Here is a 16809-nt window from a genome sequence, read left to right on the forward strand (position 1 = left end):
TAAAAGTTAACAGGTAAAAGGTAAAAGAATTGTTTGAACTGACTTGAAAAGTAAGCACTCACAAATTAAATCTAAATATATAGAAAATTGGCCAAGATAAATTTTAGGACTTGTGATCTGGGAGATATTCAGTACTGAACTGATATCTGCTATTGAAGGTGGCTTAAGCTTGTTGGTTTGATTAATATAGATAGGTCTAAAGTTACCAATGTTAAGTATAATATTCCTGTTGTACCTAGGTTTACTAGTGGTCAAATAAAACCTTGTCTGTTACAAATCTGTTGACAAGGCAAGTAACTCAATGTGGAAAAAACTGTAAGGAAACTAAGATATGTGTTTTCAGTAAAAGAAAGTGTGAGAAATAAAAGAATACTGAAAGAGTTATGCATAATCAGGATTTTCTAAGACTGAACTGAATTTAGTTGGGTAAACCAACCTTGTTGAGACTAAGCTAACACTTGGATTTGGCTTTTTCCTTCTGTTCAGAGAAAAGTTTTCTTGGAATGACATTTTTGATAATATGATTTTCAAATCATATAGGCATTGAGGGTCTCCTGTGGAGGCCTGGGTTAGCAGTTGCCTGCCATTGGGATCAGGGACCCTAGCAGCAGCAGTCCTAGGAGGTGTGGCATGTGGTATCAGTCCTCCTGGAGGAGGTTGCCATTAGCCCCACCATAGAGCCACAGGGTGAAAGTGAAAGTGAAGTTGCTCAGTCGTGTCCGACTCTTTGCAACTCCATGGACTGTAGCCCACCAGGCTCCTCAGTCCATGGAATTCTCCAGGCAAAAGTACTGGAGTGGGTTGCCATTTCCTTCTCCAGGGGATCTTCCTGCCCCAGGGATCGAACTTGGGTTTCCCGCATTGCAGGCCGACGCTTTACCATCTGAGCCACAGGGTGGGCAATATCAAATTGGAGAACAATTATACCAAAGAAGTTCTGGCACTACTGCAAAACTTCTAGGCCCCACAACAGACTTCCCAACCTGGAGATCCAACAAAGGGACCGAAAATCCCCAGTGAGTTTGACTTTGAAGGTCAGTGGGATTTGATCATAAAATTTCCACAGGACTGGGGAAACAGAGACTCTTTGAGGGCACAAACAAAATATTGTGTACACTGGGGCCAAGGAGAAAGGAGCAGTGACCACATAAGAAACTGACCCAGACTTGCCTGTCAGTGTTTGGGAGTCCCCAGCAGAGGGATTGGGTCGACAGTGGCCTGCTGCCAAGTCAGGGCATTGACAGCAGCAATTCTAAGGGCATGGCATAAATCTTTTTGGAGGAGGTCACCATTATCCTTACTGTAATTTGGCCTGAGGCCAAACTATAGGAAGGGAACACAACCCCACCCATCAGTAGAAAACTGGATTAAAGATTTACTGAGCATGGCTTTGCCCACTAGAGCAAGATCCAGTTTTCCTCACAGCCAGTCCCTCCCATCAGGAAGCTTGTACAAACCTCTTATCCTCATCCTTCAGAAAGAAGACAGAATGAAAACCACAGTCACAGAAAACTAACCAAAATGATCACATGGACAACAACTTTGTGTAACTTAATGAAACTATGAGCCAAGCCTTGAAGGGCCACCCAAGCAAGACAAATGGGTCATGGTGTAAAGTTCTGACAAAACACGGTCTACTGGAGAAGAATGGCAAATCATTTTGGCATTCCTGCCTTGAGAACCCCATGCACAGTATGGAAAGACAAAAAGATATGTCACTGAAAGATGAACCACCCAGGTCAGTAAGTGTCCAATATTTTACTGGAGAACAGTGGACAAAAAGTTCCAAAAGGAATGAGGAAGCTAAGTCAAAACAGAAATAACAGTTGTGGATGTGATTGGTGCTGAAAGTAAAGTCCAATGCTATAAACAATATTGCATAGGAACCTGGAATGTTAGGTCCATGAATCAAGGTAAATTGGAAGTGGTCAAAAAGAGATGACCACCATTTTAGGAACCAGTGAACTAAAATGGACAGGAATGGGCAAATCTAATTCAGATGACCATTATATTTCTTAATGTAAGCAAGAATCCCTTAGAGGAAATGAAGTAGCCCTCATAGTCAACAAAAGTCCAAAATGCAGTACTTAGGTACAATCTCAAAAATGACAGAATGTTCTCCATTTGTTTCCAAAGCAAACCATTCTACCACAGTAATCCAAGTCCATGCCCCAACCACTAAAGCCAAAGAACCTTAAGTTGAACAGTTCTATGAGGACCTATAAGACCTTATAGAACTAATACCAGAAAAAGATGCCTATTTCATCACAGGGTACTAGAATGCAAAAGGAGTAAGTCAAGAGATACCTGGAGTAAGAGGCAAGTTTGGCCTTGAAGTACATAATGAAGCCAGACAAAGGCTAACAGAGTTTTGCCAAAAGTATGCACTGGTCATAGCAAACACCCTCCTCTAACAACACAAGAGACGACTGCCCATCATGAAAAGATGGGTACATAAAGGACAGAAATGGTATGGACCAAACAGAAGCAGAAAAAATTAAGAAGAGGTGGCAAGAATACACATAAGAACTGTATAAATAAGGTTTTCATGTCCCAGATAACCACGATGGTGTGATCACTCACCTTGAGCCAGATATCCTAGAGTGTGAAGTCAAGTGGGCCTTAGGAAGCATGACTATGAACAAAGCTAGTGGAGGTGATGGAATTCCAGTTGAGCTATTTCAAATCCTAAAAGATGATACTGCTAAAGTGCTATATCCAATATGCCAACAAATTTGGAAAACTCAGCACTGACCACAGGACTGGAAAATGTCAGGTTTCATTCCAATCCCAAAGAAGGGCAATGCCAAATAATGTTCAAACTGTCACACAATTGCACCCATTTCACATGCTAGCAAGATTATGCTCAAAATCCTCAAGCTAGGCTTCAACAGTACATGAACCAAGAATTTCCAGATGTACAGGCTGGACTTAGAAAAAGCAGAAGAACCAGAGATCAAATTGCCAACATCTGCTGGATCACAGATAAAACAAGGGAATTACAGAAAAACATTTACTTCTGCATTATTGACTACACTAAAGCCATTGACTGTGTGGATCAAAACACAGAGTGGAAAATTCTTAAAGAGATGGGACTATCAGACCACCTTACCTGCCTTCTGATAAACTGGTGTGCAGGTCAAGAAACAACAGGTAGAACTGGACATGGAACAATGAACTGGTTCAATATTGGGAAAGGAGTACATCAAGGCTGTACATTGTCACTCTGTTCACTTAATTTATATGCAGAATACATCATGCAAAAAGCATGGCCGAATGAGGCTCAGGCTGGAATCAAGACTGCTAGAAGAAATACCAATAACCTCAGATATGCAGATGGCACCACCCTAATGGCAGAAAACAAAGAGGAACTAAAGAATCTCTTGATGAAGGCAAAAGAGGAGAGTGAAAAAGCTGGCTTAAAACTCAACATTTAAAAATGAAGATCATGACATCCAGTCCCATCACCTCATGGCAAATGATGGGAAAACAGTGGAAACAGTGACAGACTATTTTCTTGGGCTCCAAAATCACTGCAGATATTGACTGAAGCTATGAAATTAAAAGATGCTTGCTCCTTGGAAGAAAAGCTAAGCCTATTAAAAGGAGAGGCATCACTTCATTGACAAAAGTCTGTATAGTCAAAGCTATGCTTTTTCCAGTAGTGTATTTGGATGTGAGAGCTGGACCATAAAGAAGGCTGAGAGCCGAAGAATTAATGTTTTCGAAGTGTGGTGCTGGAGAAGACTGTTGAGATTTCCATGGACAGCAAGGAGATCAAACCAGACAATCCTAAAGGAAATCAACTCTAAATAGTCATTAGAAGAAGTGCTGCTGAAGCCGAAGCTCCAATGCTGTGGCCACCTGATGATAAGAGCCAACTCACTGGAAAAGACCCTATTGCTGGGAAAGACTGAGGGCAGGAGGAAAAGCGGGTGACAGAGGATGAGATGGTTGGATAGCATCACCGACTCACTGTACATGAGTCTGAGCATTCTCTGGGAGATAGAAAAGTCAGGGAAGGCCGGCATGCTGTAAGTCCACGGGATTGCAGAGTTGGACATGAAGGAGCAACTGAACTGAAAGACAACACAAGAAGGCAAAATTGAAACATTTTTACCTTTTCTCTCTACCCTATCTCTCCAGATACTGGAAACTCTGTTTCCAGTAGCTTTTTCAGATAAATTAGAAAAACTATCTCAGTAACCGGTCCATATAAAGAAATCTTGCAATTCTGGAGACCAGGAGAAGGGAAGAATTCACCTAGATCTGTTGAGTGAAATCTGTGATAAGCCCTTGGTGTGACTTTCCTAGCCCTGAGAGTTTTAAGTTCAGTCTGAGACTCTATAAAAGTTTCAGAGAAGCAAAGGAAAAAAAAAAAAAAATATATATATATATATATATATATATATATATATATGATAGTTATGGTTATATAAACCAACAGGCCAGTTTTATTGAAACCAGGCTTATTTTGCAAACAAACTCGTCCTAATTTAGTTATATTTGGTAAAAATGAGGTTAATTTTAGGGAGAAAAAGATAGTTTGATGAATGTTAAATCCTAGGTTGTTAATTTAGGTCTGTAACTACTAAGACTCATTTCCTAGATAGTTGTTTGCTGTTATGCTACACTAATATATATTGTCACCCTGCTTATTTAACTGCTATGCAGAGTACATCATGAGAAACGCTGGACTGGAAGAAGCACAAGCTGGAATCAAAACTGCCAGGAGAAATATCAATAACCTCAGATATGTACATGATACCACTCTTATGGCAGAAAGTGAAGAGGAACTAAAAAGCCTCTTGATGAAAGTGAAAGAGGAGAGTGAAAAAGTTGGCTTAAAGCTCAACATTCAGAAAACGAAGATCATGGCATCTGGTCTCATCACTTCATGGGAAATAGATGGGGAAACAGTGGAAACAGTAGCTGACTTTATTTTGGGGGGCTCCAAAATCACTGCAGATGATGATTGCAGCCATGAAATTAAAAGACGCTTACTCCTTGGAAGGAAAGTTATGACCAACCTAGATAGCATATTCAAAAGCAGAGATATTACTTTGCCAACAAAGGTCTGTCTAGCCAAGGCTATGGTTTTTCCAGTGGTCATGTATGGATGTGAGAGTTGGACTGTGAAGAAAGCTGAGCACCGAAGAACTGATGCTTTTGAGCTGTGGTGTTGGAGAAGACTCTTGAGAGTCCCTTGGACCGCAAGGAGATCCAACCAGTCCATTCTAAAGGAGATCAGTCCTGGGTATTCATTGGAAGGACTGATGCTGAAGCTGAAACTCCAGTACTTTGGCCACATCATGTGAAGAGCTGACTCACTGGAAAAGACCCTGATGCTGGGAGGGATTAGGGGCAGGAGGAGAAGCGGACGACAGAGGATGAGATGGCTGGATGGCATCACTGACTCGATGGACATGAGTTTGAGTGAACTCCAGGAGTTGGTGATGGACAGGGAGGTCTGGCAAGCTGTGATTCATGGGGTTGTAAAGAGTCAGACACGACTGAGTGACTGAACTGAACTGAACTGAATATAAAATTTAATTGAATTATTAAAGGATATTCTAAGCTTGTTTCTGAGGCTTATCTCAGTAATCAATCTTTTGACAAAGATGAGATGCCTCACAACCTGCAGCAAGGACTGGAAAAAGACATAACTGGACCATAACTAGAAGACAAGTGTCTAGAGATCTTTGAATATTAAGACCTAATCCAGTAATAGCACGCTGAGTAGCTTTCTCCAGAACCAGGAAATAAGTCTTCCTAGCAATGTGGAATGGAATGGTCATGAAATGCCTCCCAAAGTATGGTCAAATTTATTACCATGAAGGGGTCCTCTATTGGCACTTGCAAAGGGCATTGCCATCTGCCTCTGCAGAGACTGAATCCTCTGTTGCTACAGCTGCTGACTTTCACAGTCTGAAGGGAATTCAGGGTGGAGAGTGAGGCACTCTGTGCTCCAAGGGAATTGGTGGAACAAGTCTTTAGACAGATATTTTCAGAACTGATTTCATGATCCTTATCTCCTCAGATCTAGAAAAGCACTAAATCCCTTCATGGTGACATCACTTCCTCATGACTAGCAGAAAACCTTTTGTAAGGTAAGCACTGGATTGCACTGAACTCCCCTTTCACCAAAATAATATATATTGAGCTTCTTTCACTACCAATTTGGGGCAGTTTCTCAGCTATCTGAGATACCATTTCTGGAGCTGCAGTCTTCATTTTGCCCCAAATAAAACCTAACTTGCATTCTCACATTGTACATATTTTTCTAGTTGACAAAAGTGAGACAAAGTGAGATGGCAGAGAAATATGTTCCAGATAAAGGAACAAGATAAAAACCGAGAAAAACAAGTGGAGAGACAGGCAATCTACCCAAAAAAGAGTCCAGAGTAATGATAGTAAAGATGATCCAAGATCTTGGAAAAAGAATGGAGGCACAAACTGAGGAGATACAAGAAACATCCAACAGGCACATCCCTGGTGGTCAGTGGTTAAGAATATGGCTGCCAATGCAGGGGACATGGGTTTGATCCCTAGCCTGGGAAGATCCTACATGCTGCAGAGCAACTAAGACTATGCACCACAGCTACTGAATCCCTTGCACCTGTGCTCTGCAACCAGATAAGCCACTGCAATGAGAAGCCCGTGCATTGCAATGAACAGTAGCCCCTGCTCACTGCAATTAGACAAAAGTACAAAGATCCAAAACCTATGGGTAGCAGCAAAAGCAGTTCTAAGAGGGAAGTTTATAGCAATACAATCTTACTTCAAGAAAGAGAAAAATCTCAAATAAACCTAACCTTAAGCAATTAGAGAAAGAAGAACAAACAAAACCCAAAGTTAGTGGAAGGGAAAAAATCATACAGATCAGAGCAGGAATAAATGAAATAGATGAAGAAAGAGAAAAAAAATCAATGAAACTAAAAGCTGGTTCTTTGAGAAGATAAACAAAATTGATAAACCTTTAGCCAGATTTATCAAGGAAAAAAGGAGAAAGGACTCAAAACAATAAAATTAGAAATGGGGAAAAAATCACAACTGGTATCACAGAAATCCAAAGGATCCTAACAGACTGCTGCTGCTGTTGCTGCTACTAAGTTGGTTCAGTCATGTCCAACTCTGTGCGACCCCATAGATGGCAGCCCACCAGGCTCCCGCGTCCTTGGGATTCTCCAGGCAAGAACACTGGAGTGGGTTGCCATTTCCTTCTCCAATGCATGAAAGTGAAAAGTGAAAGTGAAGTTGCTCAGTCGTGTCAGACTACTTACTACAATTAAATAAACTCAAAATGGATTAAAGACCTAAATGTAAAACCAGATACTATAAAACTCTTACACACACACACACACACACACACACAAAACCAGGCAAAACACTCTTTGATATAAATTGCAGCCATATCTTTTTGGATCCACCACCAAGAATAATGAAAACAAACAAACAAAAGTAAACAAATGGGACCTAATTAAACTTAATAGTTTTTGGACACAAAGGAAACCATAAACAAAATAAGAAGACAGCTCAGAGAATAGGAGAAAATATTTGCAAATGAAGCAACCAACAAAGTATTTGGTATATCTAAAAAAAAAAAAAAAATCCTGACAATATATTTTGTATATCTCAAAAATATACAAACATCTCAGGCAGCTCAATATCCAAAGAACAAACAACTGAATTAAAAAATTGGGCAGAAAATCTAAGTAGACATTTCCATACAGATAGACAAAAAGCACAAGAAAAGATGGTCAACATCACTAATAATCAGAGAAATACAAATCAAAACTATAATGAGGTATCACCTCACACCAGTCAGAATGGCTGTCATTAAAAAGTCTATGAACAATAAAAGTTAGAGTGTGGAGGAAAGAGAACTCTCCTACACTATTGTTGGGAGCGTAAATTGGCATAGCCACTTTCAAGAAGAGTACAGCAGTTACTTAAAAAAATAAAAACAGAACAACTATATGATCCAGCAATCCTTCTCTTGGGCATATATCAGAGAAAACCATAATTCAAAAAGATACATGCACCTTGATGTTCACTGCAGCATTATTTACAATAGCCAAGATGTGGAAGCAACCCCAACATTCACAACATACAAATGGATAAGGAAGATGTGGTGTGTATATAAAAATGTTGGTGTGTGTATATATATTTATATATACATATGTTTGTGTGTGTATATATATATACAAACACACAACAGAATATTACTCAGCCATAAAAATGAAATAATGCCATTTGTGGCAACATGAATGAACCTAGAGGTTTATCATACTAAGTGAAGTAAGTCAGAAAGATAAATATATATATATTATTAAATATAATATCATGTATATGTAAAAATTTTTTTAATGATACAAGTAAACTTATTTATAAAACAGAAACAGATTCACAGACTTAGAAAACAAACTTATGATTTCCAAAAGGGAAACATGGGAGGAGGGATAACTGAGGAGGTTGGGATTAACAGATACACACTCTCAATATATATAAAATAGACAACCAACAGAAACCTACTCAATCCTCTGTAATAACCTACTGGGAGAAGAATCTGAAAAGGAATAGATATATGTACATGAATAACTGAATCACTCTGCTTTGCACCTGAAACTACCACAACATTATAAATCAACTACAATCCAACATAATTTTTTTAAAAAACACACAAGTAAACAATGTACTTAACTCTTCCATCATCTATTTTATACATATGTCAGTCATAATTTCCCAGTTCTTCCCACCCTCCCCTTCCCTGCCTCCACCCAGTGTCTACATGCTCATTATCTACGTCTGAATCTCTATTCCTATTCTGCAAATCTACTATTTTTCTAGATTCCACATATATGCATTAATATGATACTTTTTTTTCTTTTTCTGACTTACTTCACTCTGTATGACAGACTCTAAGTCCATCCACATCTCTACAAATGACCCAATTTCATTTCTTTTCATGGCTGCATACTATTCCATTGGATATATATACCACATCATCCTTCATCTGTTAATGGACATTTAGGTTGCTTCCATGTCTTGGCTATTGTAAATAGTGCTCCAATGAATACTGGGGTACATTAACATAACATCATAAAGCAACTATACTTCAATAAAAAATGTACTTAACTCTGATAATACACTATGAGTCATATATTATTATTACTATATTCCTGATGAGGAAACTCTATCTCAAAGAATATAAGTAATTTGCCCTAACTTGAGCAGTAGTAAAGTGGGTGCAAGGATTTAAACCCAGGTCTGTTACACTCTAAAAATTCATGTTCTTCCTCTTGTCATATTGTATTTAATATACATGTTCAATACAGTGTTATTAATAGCTCCAAACTGAACATAACCAAATGTCAAGTTATAGACACGTCTTAAAATATTATAAAGTCCAGGAACTAAGACTACATATCAAGACAGAAATATTAAGTGATAAATTTGATTATCAAATTGTATACATACTCATGACTACATTAAACAAAATATTGGAAAGAGAACACTAAAAGGATATCCTCACAATAAACTTGTTTATTAGGGGATTAGGATTATAAGGGAATATATTTTACTTCACCCATTTTCTAAGTTGTGCTTATACTGTTTTTATTTCTTAAAAACATAGAGCACATGAGCCACCTTCTCAAGTGTAGCTCCCACTGGTTCTGCGTTTTTTTTTCTGTGCAGTCTGCCTTAGTTTTTGTTAAGCCAGCATTTTGTGGGCATAGACTAAGAGATTGTGGCACAGGAAGAAGGAATGTTATTTCTGGCATGCTGGATTTAAATACCAAACTAAGCAGTGTTTTCTGAGTGTGGGTCCCTACAGTTCCCTCCAAGGCAGGCACCCTGGGAAATTGGTTTTGGCAGGGGACAGTCTGGGAACAGACCATCCAGCCTCTCCCATCTCCACTCTACTGGGGTCGGCATGAATTAGAAGGAGAGGTACCATGTCTCACTTTCAGATGCTGTTCTCCAAATGGTCAGCCATGAGATCCAGAGCAGAGTTGGGGACTGTGGATGAAAAATCACTAAGAGGAAACATCAGGGCATTCCGGCTAAACCAACTTAACAAGGGTCATTGAAGATGACAGCACTATCCATCTAGCTCCTCAGAACATAAAGTCAGACATCTGACTCCTCATTCTCTGGGGGACCTCACGTCTAATCCATAGCAAATACTACTAACTCTAGAAACAAATGACAATGAAAACATGACAACTCAAAACCTATGGGATGCAGCAAAAGCAGTTCTAAGTGGGAAGTTTATAGCAATACAATCCTACCTCAAGAAACAAGAAAAATACTGAATAGCCAACCTAACTTTACACCTAAAACAACTGGAAAAAGAAGAACACAAAAACCTCAAAATTAGTAGAAGGAAAGAAATCATAAAGATCAGAGCAGAAATAAATGGAAAAAAAAATGAAAGAAACAATAGTAAAGATTAATAAAATCAAAAGCTGGTTCTTTGAGAAGATAAACAAAATTGACAAGCCTTTAGCCAGACTCATCAAGAAAAAAAGAGAGAAGAATCAAATCAACAAAATTAGAAATGAAAAAGGAGAGGTTACAACAGACATTGCAGAAATACAAAGATTATAAGAGACTATTCAGTTCAGTCGGAGAAGGCAATGGCACCCCACTCCAGTACTCTTGCCTGGAAAATCCCATGGACAGAGGAGCCTGGTAGGCTGCAGTCCATGGGGTCGCTAAGAGTTGGACACGACTGAGCGAATTCCCTTTCACTTTTCACTTTGATGCATTGGAGAAGGCAATGGCAACCCACTCCAGTGTTCTTGCCTGGAGAATCCCAGGGATGGAAGAACCTGGTGGGCTGCCGTCTATGGGGTCACACAGAGTCGGACACGACTGAAGCGACTTGGCGGCAGCAGCAGCAGCAGCAGCAGCAGCAGCATTCAGTTCAGTTCAGCTGCTCAGTCATGTCCAACTCTTTGTGACCCCATGAACTGCAGTACGCCAGGCCTCCCTGTCCATCACCAACTCCCAAAGTCCACCCAAACCAATGTCCATTGTGTCAGTGATGCCATCCAACCATCTCATCCTCTGTCGTCCCCTTCTCCTCCTGCCCTCAATCTTTCCCAGCAACAACTATATGGCAATAAAATGGATAGTTTGGAAGAAATGGACAGATTCTTAAAAAAGTTCAATCTTCCAAGACTGAACCAGGAAGAAATAGAAATTATGAAAAACACAATTACAAGCACTGAAATTGAAGCTGTGATCAAAAATCTCCCAAAAAACAAAAGCCCGGGACCAGATGGCTTCACAGGAGATTCTATCAAACATTTAGAGAAGTGCTAATGCCTATTCTTCTAAAACTCTTCCAAAAAATTGCAGAGGAAGGAACACTTCTAAACTCATTCTACGAGGACACCATCACCCTGATACCAAAACCAGACAAAGACAATACAAAAAAAGAAAACTATAGGCTAATATCACTGATGAACATAGATGCAAAAATCCTCAACAAAATTTTAGCAAGCAGAATTCAGCAACATATTCAAAAGCTCATACACCATGATCAAGTTGGGTTTATTCAAGGAATGCAAGGATTCTTCAATATATGCAAATCAATCAATGTGATACATCATATTAACAAACTGAAAGAAAAAACCCTATGATAATCTCAATAGATGTGGAAAAAGTCTTTGACAAAATTCAGCACCCATTTATGAATAAATCTCTTTCAAAAATGGGCATAGAAGGAACCTATCTCAACTTGGTAAAGGCCATGTAAGTTAAGTCTACAGCAAACATTATTCTCAATGGTAAAAAACTGAAAGCATTCCCTAGTCGAAGATCAGGAACAAGACAAGGGTGTCCACTTTCACCACTATTATTTAACATAGTTCTGGAAGTCCTAGCTACAGCAATCAGAGAAGAAAAATAAATAAAAGGAATCCAGACTGGAAAAGAAGTAAAGCTCTCACTGTTTGCAGATGACATGATACTGTACATAGAAAACCCTAAAGATAGTATCAGAAAATTACTAGAGCTGATCAGTGAGTTGGGCAAAGTTGCGGGATACAAAATCAATACACAGAAATCACTTGCATTTCTATATACTAACAATGAAAAATCAGAGAAATTAAGGAATCAATGCCATTTACCACTGCAACAAAAAGAATTAAATATCTAGGAATAAACTTACCTAAGGAGACAAAAGAACTGTACATAGAAAAGTATAAGACACTAATGAAAGAAATCAAAGTGGAAATAATCAGAAGGAGAGATAGATATTCCATGTTCCTGGGTAGGAAGAATCAATATTGTGAAAATGACTATACTACCAAATGCAATCTACAGAGTCAATGTGATCCCTATCAAATTACCAATGGCATTTTTCACAGAACTAGAACAAAAAATTTCACAATTCATATGGAAACACAAAAGACCCCAAATAGTCAAAGCAGTCATGAGAATGCAACTGGAGGAATCAACCTTCCTGACATCAGATTATACTACAAAGCTATGGCCATCAAGACAGTATGGTACTGGCACAAAAACAGAAATACAGACCATTGGAACAAGATAGAAAGCCCAGAAATAAACCCATGCACCTATAGGTACCTTATTTTCAACAAAGGAAGCAAGAGTATACAATAGGGCAAACAAAGCCTCTTCAATAAATGGTGCTGGGAAAACTGGACAGCTACATGTAAAAGAATGAAATTAGAACACTTCCTAACACCATACACAAAGATAAACTCAAAATGGATTAACGACCTAAATGTAAGAACAGAAACTACAAAACTCTTAGAGGAAAACACAGGTAGAACACTTGATGACATAAATCAAAGCAAGATCCTCTATGACCTACCCCCTAGAGTAACAGAAATAAAAACTAAAGTAAAAAAGTGGGACCTGATTAAATTTAAAAGCTTTTGCACAGCTAAGGAAACTATAAGCAAGGTGAAAAAATAACCATCAGAATGGGAGAAAATAATAGCAAATGAAAAATCTGACAAAGGATTAACGTCCAAAATGTAAAAGCAGCTCATATAACTCAATGCCAGAAAAACAAACCAATCAAAAAGTGGGAAAAAGACCTAAACAGACATTTCTCCAAAGAAAACATACAGATGGCTAACAAACACATGAAACGATGCTCAACATCACTCATTATTAGAGAAAAGCAAATCAAAACTACAATGAGATATCACCTTATACTGGTCAGAAAGGCCATCATCAAAAAGTCTACAAACAATAAATGTTGGAGAGGGTGTGGAGAAAAGGGAATGCTGTTGCACTGTTGATGGGAATAAAAATTGATACAGCCACTATGGAAGACAGTATGGAGATTCCTTAAAAAACTAGGAATAAAACCAGCAATCCCACTCCTAGGCATACACCGTGAGGAAACCAAAATCAAAAAAGACACATGTATACCATTGTTCACTGAAGCACTATTTACAATAGCTAGAACATGGAAGCAACCTAGATGTCCATCAACAGATGAATGGATAAAAACGTTGTAGTATGCATACACAATGGAATATTACTCGGCCATAGAAAGGAACACATTTGAGTCAGTTCTGATGAGGTGGATGAACCTAGAACCTATTATACAAAGTGAAGTGAGTCAGAAAGAGAAGATAAATACCGTATTCTAATGCATATATATGAAATCTAGAAAAATGGTACTGAAGAATTTATTTATAGGACAGAAGTGGACAAACAGACATAGAGAGCAGACTTATGGACAGGGGGGAAGGGAAGGAGAGGGTGAGATGTATGGAAAGAGTAACATGGAAACTTACATTACCATATGTAAAATAGATAGCCAACAGGAATTTGCTGTATGGCTCAGGAAACTCAAACAGGGGCTCTGTATCAACCTTGAGGGGTAGGATGGGGCAGGAGATGGGAGGGAGGTTCAAAAGGGAGGGGATATATGTATATCTATGGCTGATTCATATTGAGGTTTGACAGAAAACAATAAAATTCTATAAAGCTACTATCCTTCAATAAAAAATAAATTTAAAAAAGAGAGCATATTAAGAACTACTGAGAAAACATGCAATTATAGGAAAATCAGATCGTCAACATACAGTTTAAAGGGCAGAGGAATAAGCAAAGGCATAAAGTACAATGAAAAGATCATATTAAACTCTTGATCTGAATTCTGTCTTGAGTAATAATTAGCTAATCTCTCGGAGCCTCTGTTTTCTCATTATAAAAATACCTGCTTTTCAGGGTTAGCATAACAATCAAAAGATGATTCATATTAAATATTGAAATAACCATAAAAGCACTATGCAAAAGTTAGTTATTATTGCTATATGAAACAAAGGATGCACAAGATTCTTGTCCTGAATTCTAGGTATGAAGAAAAGTCCATGTAACATACTCTGAGTTAGTGTACCACACTGAGTTAAAAGACCATGCATTTTGAGGTTGTCACATTTCCTTCAAGATTACAGATCACATCATATATATATAGTCTGGTGTTCTTCAATTTCATGTAAGAAATCGAAGGTGAATTGATAGATTTGCTTCTCACTATTCAAAAACCATTAATAAGTTTCTATTATGTATAAGTAAGTGGACATCAGACAGCCCTGCTGTGTCTGAGCTAACAGCCTGGTGCTACCACCATAGCTAGTCTCTAAGGTATCTCTCTTACTAGAATGCCACAAAGTATGAAATCTCCAGTTGGAGATGAGGTTAAAACTTGTCCTGAGACCTTGAAATCTTGAGCATGTCATAACCTGATCAAGTGTCAGTTTTCTCACTTCCTCATTATAGCACTTAGCACACAGCAGGTACTTGACACTTTAGTTCCTTTCTGTTCCTTCCTGTACTGGGCAGTCAACAGTTGAAAAGCAAAGCCAAACAAAAACAGAAATGTATGAAAGAAACCTATATAATCATATCTTCAATTCTTACCATTATAAATAGACACCTGACATTATCATTATTTTATTAAATTTGCAATCCCAACCATTTATAACAACCAAGAAAGTTCACACCAAATATTAATTATTTATCTAAGAAATACATCTGGACTAAAAGTAAGAACAATGCACAAAACATCACTCAGCAAATAAGCTCGGCCAAGCTCTGGGTATGCATATCTCATCTATTATTGGTATAATTATAAAGGCCATAAGTTCCCTGAAGGTATAAAATCTTTTTTGTAAATTTTAACTCTGAAAATAAAGCCAACAACTAATGCTGATGCTAGGAATGAGAAAGTCTGAAAAAAAAGTGTTTCTTAACCAGAATATAGAAATTTTGAGTTAAATAGCAAAAGAAAAAGTGCATGCCTACCTAGGATCAGAAAAGAACAGATTTACTTCTAAAAGAAATGAATAGTTGTTCATAAAACTATTTCTAAGAGAACCCAAGCTAGGATTTCAAAAATATATTTTGTTAGAAGTTATATAAAACAGTGATACTAATAATTTTTTAGATTCTGAAACTATCCTACATTAGAATAGTTAAAATAATGTCTCAGATCACATCATCTCATGAATGTCAAGAAACGCACATGTTTTCATGCTCAAAGATGCTGTTCAAAATACACTCAAATATCATTGCTCCATCCAGGTTGGAGCCTCAGCAGCTTAAAAAGGTAGGTTTCTCTTTTATCATACATAATTCCGTTTCTTGTATAATGAAAACCCTAACTCCAACCCAGACAAGTAGTTTTCATTCATTCATGAACAACATCTACCGAGCCTTCTCTAAGGTCAGAAAATGGCAGTAGAAGAGCAGAAAGAAAAGAATACACGCAGCCTGCCACAGATGAAATGAATGCAGATAATGGAGAGTGAGGGCACTTATGATTTTCTAATTCTCCTGAATATGTTCCTTCTTGAATCAGCTTTAGATTCTTGGTTCAGATTATCAAGAAATCATTTGTCTCAACTGTAGAAGGATAATGTTATCATACGACTGAATCAATGTGGCTGACTTCAACCTAGTTTCACTGTCACAAATGATACCTGACTAGATAAAGCCACAGATTATCATCAAGAAAGTGTAAAAGCAGAATTCAGTGAAAAACATTTCTGGACAGTCCCTTAAGATTAAAACATCAGAAGATATATTGTTTGAAACTATGGTTAGAGCTGTGACAAATCTAAAACCTATTTCTCTGCAAAATGAACCAAGTTAATTCACAAGACCTTATTCTTTATAAATTAAAATTTAGTTGTAAACATAATGGCAATATATGAACACTTATGTCCTATTTTGATGAAAAGCAATTCGTCTGCCTCTTAATGAATAAAGTCTACCTTTCCTCAACTGCAGTATTACCTTTCTTTATGTAGGTGTATAGTATCTAGGATGAGGTAAAGATTACAAGCAATCTGACATACTACAACAGCCCATGAGTGAACTGCTCTCATTCTCCTTACATAATCCCCTTACTCTAGTCCTTCCTTCCCTAACTTTGAGAAAGGGAAGCTCCAATCCCCAGGGAGTAGTGTTGACAGGAGTATTTACAAACAACGCACTAATGCACGGAGAACTTCCTACTTCCTAACATAGCAGGAGAAAAAAAGTGAACCCTAAGGAAAAGGAAATTGTAAAAACTGAAAACTCTGGCATCAGAAGAGAAGTGGGTTCAATCCTAGATTGAGCACTATAACCTTGGTCAAATTTTTAATCTACCTGAGGCTTAATTTTCTCAACAGAAAGACAATAAATACTAACCCTTTTTTCTATGAGTGAAAGAATACTAGATTTGGAGTCATAAGGCATGGGCTTAAGTTCTAGTTATCTCCTCTAAGACAGGGAAAGGCTACCCACTCCAGTATTCAGGCC

At 38.0% G+C, this 16809-nt stretch overlaps 1 protein-coding gene across 2 annotated transcripts in view; it reads right to left on the reverse strand.

Moving 5' to 3' along the window:
* ALKBH8 (alkB homolog 8, tRNA methyltransferase) overlaps nucleotides 1–16809 on the reverse strand; it is a 124484-nt gene that overhangs the window by 17952 nt on the left and 89723 nt on the right. The gene's annotated exons all lie outside the window — the stretch shown is intronic.

The sequence above is a fragment of the Capricornis sumatraensis genome, chromosome 16 (assembly GCF_032405125.1).
Source record: "Capricornis sumatraensis isolate serow.1 chromosome 16, serow.2, whole genome shotgun sequence".
Classification (NCBI taxonomy): domain Eukaryota; kingdom Metazoa; phylum Chordata; class Mammalia; order Artiodactyla; family Bovidae; genus Capricornis; species Capricornis sumatraensis.